This window comes from Sturnira hondurensis, unplaced genomic scaffold (genome assembly GCF_014824575.4).
Source record: "Sturnira hondurensis isolate 20B ecotype Veracruz unplaced genomic scaffold, ASM1482457v3 Scaffold0001074, whole genome shotgun sequence".
NCBI lineage: Eukaryota > Metazoa > Chordata > Mammalia > Chiroptera > Phyllostomidae > Sturnira > Sturnira hondurensis.
Genome location: NW_028073705.1, coordinates 2654685 through 2664183, shown reverse-complemented (window position 1 = coordinate 2664183; position 9499 = coordinate 2654685).

Sequence of the window (9499 nt, the reverse complement as noted above, 5' to 3'; positions counted from 1 at the left end):
ATGAATACCATCTTGTTGGTAAGCTGTGCCTAATATTTGAATCAATTCTATTAAACTGACAGATAGAAGTCACTTGAATCTTATACAAGTCAGACTGAAAATAAAAAACACAGTAATATGGAATTAAGACAGATTGTTTCTGTTTCTTCCAACAAATGGTAAAGCCACTTTATATTCAAGTACAAACTAAGAACAGCTTTATGATCTTTACAGAGCATCTGCCAATGTAAATTATAAATACCTCTGTTAAAATTTGAAATTATATTGGAAAATAGCACTATGGTTTACAAAGATGAAAAGTTATTAAAAGTATTTAAACACTTCTAAACTATATATGAGTAAAGTAAAAGCTCCTAAATCTAACACCCAGGGTGAATGGAGCAAAAAGAGCAGGTGTGAGGAATTGTTAGAAGGGCTAAACAAGGTTGTCTCCAAATACTACCTGTCCATAGGCTAAAGTCACTCATCCCCAGGGTCATCTGGTCCACAGCATCCCTCTGAAATGGATTTCTGGCTGTGCAGGGCCATTAGAGGCCTGAGCTGGGCAGCCCCAGGCAGAAAGCTCTTGCAGCTCCGACAGTCTAAGAACAAGATGGGCACAACAGCTAAACATCTAGGGACTGTTGTTGTCAGTTCACCCAAAATATTTCTGGGTGAGAAATGTGAGACTATGGTATCCATTTGCTCAAAATCCTTGGTGAGTCTGTTAAAACCACACTACTAGAATAAGTTGGACATTTGAGCTCTTCTTCCTTATTGCAGTGTCCAATAAAGATGCTGAAGTTGAAAAACTTGTATGAAAAAGTTACATAAAATATATGTTTAAATTATTGAAAACATTTTATATCTTCTTAAAATAAGTTTGTCTCTTCCTAAATGCTTTTATATTAAAGACTTTTCTATTATGAAATGACGGTGGTAATAGAAAGTTTCTTTTTGCACAGTTACTTACTTATAGCACTGTTCAATATGAAGATGAAGACATAAGTTGCCATGTGAGCTTGTAAAGAGGGCTCAACCTGGGTCCAGAGGTCAGGGAAGGCACTGTCAAGGAAAAGACACAGCCATTGCCTTTATTCGGGTGAGATTTGTGAAATCAAAGTCTGTTTACCAACATAAATGGAAGTTATTACAATTAAGTGGGCTGGCATCAGGGGAATTCTCTCAACACACCCCTATCCTTAGTAATTCTTGCTGCTAGTTTCTCTTCTCAGGTATTGAACCACGGGCCCAGTCCCCTGGAAGCAAATGTGAAAGTACAATGTAGTTATGCAAAGAGAAAGGGGAAGGTAGTTTCGAGTGTTCCCAAGATTTGACATACCTTCATTCTTTTCCTTAGTGTTTTTCTTTCTTCCTTCCTTAGTTCTGTCTTCTCCTTGTGATCTGTCTCTTCTTTTTTTCTTTTTCGCTCTACCTAAGACAATGAGCTTAGAGGAAAAGACATTAATTTCCCCAAAAGAGAAAAAGACCAAAAACAAATTTCCAAACCATCAAGGGTAATGAATTTAAAATATTGTAACTAAACTACTGAAGCAGTTTAACAGATTATGTAGACAGTAATGGCAAGTTGTCTTCAGAGCAGAGATCTTTTCTGTAGGAGTTCAGCCACAGAAGTCAGGGTAGGAGTTATTCAGAAAGCAGCAAGGGACAGATAGAGGAGGTGACAATTCCGTGTTCTTTGCTATTATTGAACCTGTCTAGAGGAACCTAGGAGGTTTTCTGATGTCATGTTTATTAGCTATCTGTGGGCAGATGTGGGATTGTGTTTTTTTACTTCATCGTATCCTTCAGTTTACGTATTTCTGAATGAAAATTGCCTTTTGGCCTCCTCATTTCCTTGTCCCCCAGGGAACAAAAGTCTTGAGCAGACATGAATCTTTGATACCAATTAACTGAAAAGAAAATCTGTTTGTTTTTAGAATACTTCCTATTGTCAAAATAAAATAATAGGCAACTCTCTTAGACAAGGTTTATGATTACTAACAAAAAAATTCCCTCCAGCTAATTTAAACATAAAAGGATTAATTAGGAATACAGATAGATTATTACAAAGAATAAAGAAATCCACTGTACACATTACTCCCAGAACCATGTTGCATCTCTGGCCTCCCAAGAGCACTGCGGCTTCTTTCACAACAGGAACTTGTTCAGACAGAGGAGCGGCCACCACAGCCCCTCACACGCACCACACGACTATGCTTGGACTCTTCCCTCTGGAACAAGGCTAAATCAAAATCTCCCGGGATCCTGGGAGGCGTGTCATATTGGCCAAACCTCGGTCGGTCACAGGCCTGAAGCCTAGAGGCTGTGGGTTTGACTGTGGGAAGGAAGGCTTACAGTGGGGAGGACTGTCACACTGTGGAGAGGGTATTCAAAAATTTGGGCACTCAGCAACAGCGCTTCACTACAACATCCCCATATTGATCTCTCAAAATTAAGAGTTTACCTGCTTTATGAAATTCCAGAGTCGGGGAAGCTGAAAAGCTGAAGGTCTTGGATCATCATTAAAGAGCTTGAACTTGACTCCGTAGGGCAGAATGTGTCGCTGGAGGAAAAGAGAAATGTCACTGGAATGCATATTTATGCTCAGATCTTTCCCTTTTGAAGATGAGGTGGAAAATAATGCTAAGTATTTCCACAGACAAAACTAAAATGCTGTCTTCTAGTCTGTTTTTTCCTTTCTCTATCTTGTTTTGTCTGCTCTGTTTGCCTGTTACTTATTGCTGGTCAACTCCAATGACAGTAAAATTCTACATGGTCACTGTAGGCCACCTTCAGATAAACAGTCTTGGTAGGTGAGAATTTTGGCTTTTTAAGTTTTAATCCTATACGTTTCTAGGTTAGTTGCCCCAGCTCATTTTCCTTTGTATAAATCCTTCGACTGTGTTGCTATCTTTGTCAACATCTTCATTCCATTCCAGGATCAAGGAAGGAGTCTGAGGAGTATTCGCTGTGGGAAAGCCTGTGGCTTATCAGCCGTCTCTTTGAACTTTCTATTTCAAGCTCTTAGGTTAGTTCTGGATACAGACCTCTGCTCTCTATGATTATGTGGGAAGGTAGTCAGAGAGGTAAGCAACAAGGCCAGTCTTAGTGGTCTGTGTGGTTTGACAGCAGGATCCACTGAGGTTGCCATGGCTCTAGATAAGCTCCGACTGTGGCTGTGGGTTTCAGCGTCCTGGAGTGGTCAAGTCCAGCAGTGATGAGATACGGAGGAACAGGTAGACTTGCCATATAGCAAAACTAATTTCTTCCTGGGCAGAGACAAAGCTAAATTAGACCATCAAAAATCTAAACATCAATAGCTTGAATTTAAAAATCCCCATATTTGAAAGGTCATGGCTATGGGACATCAGGTTGGAACAGAAACAGGGGGATGTCTTAGGTCAGCTGGCAAAGCAGCACAGGGTGTTACAAATGCCCAGAGAACTGTTGCCCAGGAAAAAGTCTTAGCTTTAGGCATGACCACAAAGCTGAAGGAAAGGATCCAGATCAGTGATGGCTTGAGATCTATGGTCAGGCTGGCCCCATGTGACAGGGAGAAAGAGTTGTACCTGTGTCTAACTGCTTTTCAAGAAGGGGCCTGAAGAGGTAGGGGTTTCTAATGGCTCTGTGATCAGAACCGGTGATTGGACTTAGCGTGACTTACAGAGGTAGAAGGAAGATCTCAGGTCCTAGAAAAGATGAAAGTTCCCGCCGAATGCTGTGGCTAGAGAGACATAGCAGGATCATGTGGGATCTTGAGGGACTGAGTCCCCCACCTCATGGGTTCTGGGAGATAAGTCATGAGCAAAGGTAATGCAGGCAGTAGGTTTTTGTAGGTATAGACAAGATTCTTTCAGGGTTAGATGGATCTCCTCCCCTCCAGTATGAGCACTTAACAAAAATAAGGGGAATGTTGGTCCTTTTTCTCCTTTTCCCTTCTCTTCACTAGGAATGAAGTGTGATGGGGTGGATGTATGCACTTACATTCACTCAGGACATTGCTTTAGAGCATAAAGTGGTTTAGAGCATTCTACTATGACAGCAAAAGCCATCAAGATCCAAGTCCAGGCTGACATGTTCTTCCTTTAATACAGTGTTCAGCTCTTTCTGCTTTCCCTTAAGAGTCTCTCTCCTTCGCAGATGTTAGGGTTGACAGACTGCAGGGTCTTCCCCTCACCTCGGCAGGTCCCAGGTGGGCAGTCTAAGCTAAACTTATTATACAAAGAGTGTAATGTATATTGAAAGACATAGACTCAGGGGCTAGCATGCCCAGGTGAAGTCCAGTTCTCTCACTTACTAGGTGTAAGACTTCTCAGTGCTACATTCTCCTCATCTGCAAAGGGTTGCTTTTGGGTCAAAATAGAGGCACTTTTATAACAGTCTTTGGTTCATAGCAGATGTTATACAAGTGTTAATTTTTTTTAAAAGATTTTATTTATTTATTTATCTTTAGAGGGGAAGGAGAGAGGGAGAGAAACATCAATGTATGGTTGCCTTTTGTGCATCCCCTGCTGGGAGTTGGCCTGCAGGGAACTGGACTACAACCCAAGCATGTGCCCTGACTGGGAATCAAACCGAGATCGTCTGGTTTGCAGGCCCGCGCTCAATCCACTGAGCTACACCAGCCAGGGCACAAGTGTTAATTTTTAAACATTGGGATGAAGTATTCATCCAACAATTTGTTGAGCATCTATTATGTGTCAGGCATGTAAATACTGGGAATGAAGCAGCAAACAAGACCAGATCTGTGCATACATAATGCTCACATTTTAAAAGAGAAGCAGTTAGTAAATAAATGAACAAATAAAAAGACAAAATAAGCCATCGCTGGTGTAACTCAGTCAGTTGTAGTGTCATCCAGTAAAAACCAGAGGTTGTGGGTTCAATTTCTGGTCAGGGCACCTGCCTAGATTTGTGGGTTTGATCCCCAGTCAGAGCATGTGTGGGGGGCAACCAATCAATGTTTCTCTCATATCAATATTTCTCTTTTTTACCTCTCTCTCCCAAATTATAGTAAAGACAAAATTTTATAAAAGTGGTAAGTGCTATGAAGATTATAAAAGTGGGTGAGGTGATTGAGAGAAACTGAGGAACTGCTTTAGCTTAAGTGGTAAGAACAGCCTCTTAGGGGAGATGACATGTAATGAGAACGAGTGGGCCATGTGAAGGTCAGGGAAGGAGCATGATGGAGTAAAGGAATAGCTTAGTTCCCAAGGCAGGAAGATGCTTGACATGTTTGGGAACACAAAGGACAGCGTGGCTGGAGTATAGAGTGCAGGGGGAGTGCTAGGGCATGAGGTCAGAGAAGCAGGCAGGGGACAGATTAAAAGGATCTTAACAATTTTAGAAAGTCTTCAAGAATTTCAGATATCCTCAGAGGGTTGTGTGGAGCCATAGTAAATGCAAAGCAGTTAACTTAAATTTGATTTGTGTTTTAAAAAAATCCTGTCATGTTGAACATGGATTGTACATGAGGGGCAATATTGGAATCAGGGAGACCAGTTAGGAGACGGTACGATAGTCCAGTAAGAGTCTTGGTGGCTTAGATGGGAGTCAAAGTAGAGGAAGCTAAAAATGATGTTCATTTTGGAAGTAAATTTGATAGAACTGGTTGATGGATTGGATATGAGAGTTGAGGGTAAAAGAGAAATTATTTTAGGTCTTTCACTTGAGATGCTGTGTGAATATTGATACTTTTGTGGGGAAACTGGGAGGGAAACAGGTTATGGATGAAATCTATTTTGGGCATATTACATTTAATGTGCACATTAGAGGCTCTGGCTGAGTAGCGAATGTAAGAGCTACTCAGTGCTCTTGGTTAGAGCATTGTTCCAATACGCCAAGGTTGCAGGTTTGATCTCTGGTCAGAGATCAAACACAGTCAACCACAATGAATGAATAAATTTATTGTACCACAATCAACCAGTGAATGTAATATGCTTGTACCACAATCAACCAATGAATGAATAAATTAGTAGAATCACAAATGAACCTCTCTCTCTCTATCTCCCTCTCTCAAATCAAAAAATAAAAATTAATATGCACATTAGAGTTCTAAAAAAGATGTCGAGTGCATAGGAGCATGTATGAGAATGGAGTTTGGGAGTCAAGGTTGGAAATATCAATATCGATGTTATCAGCATGTAATTGCATTATAAAGTCATAAGACTGAATCGAACAACTGGGAAGAAGGAATAGGTGAAGAGGAGAAAGGGATGTGCAGCTGGGTCTTGGGTCTCATCAGCATTCAGTTTGAGCAGAGGAGAAGGAGCCAGCAGAGGAGCCTGAGCAGGAGTGGCCAGTGAGGTGGGGAAAAAACTAAGTGCAATTCTGTGGTTCTTTATAAACATAGAAGTCAAGAGAAGGAAGTATTTTTAAAAGCAGGGAGCGGTCAACTTTGTTGAAAGGTCAAGTGTTGTTGACAGGCTAATTTACATGAGGACTGGAAAGTGTCAAAATGGAGGATGCTGGTGAGCTCGATAACTAGCTTCTCCGGTTGGGAAGGGACGGAGCAGGATTACGAGTTAAGGAGAGACTGGGGAGTGGGGAAGTGGAGTTGGGGACTATTTTCCTTGGACTGCTCTTTCCTCACCACTAGAGTCACAAGGAGAGAAGGCCAGAAAGACCAGTTTGATTTTCAAGGAAGAAAGGGCAAAAGGGCATATCTGATTTGGCTCCTGACTCTAGGCTTGCCTCAGCCCACCTCAACTCAGCAATGGACTAAGTCATGGTTTGGGACAAAGCCTCATTGTGATTCAGAAGCACACTGTTCGTTTCCATATATATATATATATATATATATATATATTTTTTTTTTTTTTTTTTTTTTCCCTGAAGAACCTTTGGGAGGGCTGGCCATGGTGGGCAGAACACTAGCTTTCTGTCACAATCTATCTGTTCCTCTCTATTCACTGAGAAACCCAACCTACAGTTATCTTTACTTCTGACAAGTATTAGAATATTCATTTCATTTAAAATACTTTATTGGAGGTGGGCATAGATGTTCAATGTGAATGACACTTGACCTTTAATCCCAGCTTTGAAAGCTTTTAAACTTTTTAACTATATGCTTAAACAAATTAAACAACATGACTAATTCTGTGGCCTAGTCACTGACTGATTCCAACAGGAAATTTTTCTTTAGAAGAGTTTACTCTGGAGGTACATTCATCTACTGTCTAGTCATAGATGGGATATTCTTCAGACTGTCAGGCAAGAATATCATATTCTAATAATAGGCAATCAACCTGCTATTGTTTATTCACTTTGATTTCTTTATTCAAAGCTGTGCTTTAAAAGCTTAATTATAAGAGCCTTGTGTTTAAAATAGGTTTCCAACCTCATCCCCAGCCCCTCCCCAAAGGGTAAAGCCTGTTCCAGCTTGTATTCTTTACTCCACCCTGGAGGAAACTGTTAATTTCTAGATCTTTTGAGATGCCAGACTGGTTAGTCAGATTTCCAAGCTTGTTCAAAATGCTTCCTTCTTCACTTCAATCATCACTTCTATGATTCCTCACGCCTTCAGCATCTATTTAAAAAGAAAAGATTATATATATATATACACATATGAAAAGAGAAATTGATCTTTTAAAATGTTATCTGCTCTCTAGTTTCGAAGATATATCAGGATATTAATGATAGAGGATAATAAGTTGTTATAATCAAACCTCACTTGCCTTCCAGGAGATATAAGAATTAATTAATCAATCAAATGATGTGCTCACTGCTTGCCATTATCACTATATTAAAGATATGAGCTCGGGAAGTCCTTACTGCTATATTAAGCCCTTCACATACAATTCTTTTCAGCACTTGAAAGAAACAGCAGAGCTCTCTTTTGCTTCTTGGCATTTGTAAAGAATCATTTGTTTCCCTGTAGCACTACTTTTCTTCCACTCTTCCCCTTTCTAACCAACTTGGTCTAGTTAGTGAATGAGTAGTAGGGCTCACTTTTAGATGTCGTTTCCTCCAGGAAGCCTTCCCTAACTATCCAATATTAAATTACACACCCCTTCTACTTGCTCTGAAAGTTCCTGCATCATACCACTTAACATACTTCATTGCAAAGGTACAGATATATGCCTGGCACCAAGCTTAATGTATAGTAAGTGCTCAATACATATTCACGGAATGAATGAATAAAAATAACTATGATTTTGTAAGTTTTAAAATATTTTTCTCTAATAGATTCAAAAAATGACAATGATAAATAACATGAAATGAATTACCACGGTAAATTCAGTGTAACAGTTTGTAAAATTCTAAAAATATCATACCTATGACCAGAGACACTTAGCTAATTTTAGAGGACATTTTAATGTGGTTTGCACATGTTAATGATTTGCACAAAGTAGATAGTCAATCAATTCTCATTGGTAAAGAAATTAAAATGTACGGCTTTGAAATACTTTCTTGGTGACACAAAAAGCAGAAGTGTCATTAGATGGTTTTCACATCCAATTAGCAACCCTGTGACATCCTCTCTCACTCGTTGCAGTGCACACACTGCTCCCCCCTTATGAGGATGAAATGAGAACAGCCCCACTCTTCCAGCTACCCCCTGCCACTCCCCCAGTTTCCTCCTTTCTCCCACCTCTTCAGTCACTACCCTTGTGGTGCTCAGCCTGCACCAGCCTCACTGAATGCACATGCATGAGTGTCCACCAGGGTGGGGCTGCGTAAGAGGGAGAGGCAGGACTGGGCAGAAAGAATGGCATGTGCTTTGTTCTGAGCTCAGGTACAGCTGGTACCCACTTGCAGCAGAGGCATGAGGCAATGCCAGCTGGGTCAGACAAAACTCTTGAGGTCCTGTTGCATTATCTGCTTGTGGTCTTCTAGGTCCTTATCTAAGCTGAAAAGGCTAGAGTAAGAAAGGTGGAGGAGAGGAAGGGGCAGCTAAGGGAGCCTGGCCAGGTTCTGGGGTGAGTGGGAAGTCAGTGGTACAGGAGGCAGGGTCAAAGGAAAGCAAACGAACAAAACTCTCTAGGCAAAGGGGTGCCATGGGCAAGAGGCTGGGCAAGAGGAGAGCCAGACTAGACCCAGCTTGTCTAGACCTTTGTACTAAGGGCAGCTGCTGTATCCTGGGGCAACAGGAAAGAAAACATGCTGTAGTCCTAGATTCCAGTTCACGTCATGACAACAGTTAACCTTTACGGTGTGTTTCTCTTCCTTGACTCCTTTATTTTTGGCTCTGAAGAAATAGAGTTGTATAATCTCTATCTCTCATGTGGGTATCAGAACTTTTCCCAGGATTTAGGCATTTCAGTCATGTTCCTCTTCACTACCTCCTTTCCCACTTGTCTAAAAAGCTGCTTGCTTTCCTATGCTATAAAACAACACTAACTTCCTCCCAACAAAGTTCCTGAAGTGTATGAGGTCCATTCTTCATTGCTTCTTCCTCTGTACTTCTGTCTCCTGATCCTCGCTCTGTTTCTCTGACAGGACTCCTACATGCTGAGCATTCCACATGCTGGCTCTATTTCTTACAAGTGCTCTGACCTCAGACAAATTGCTTAAT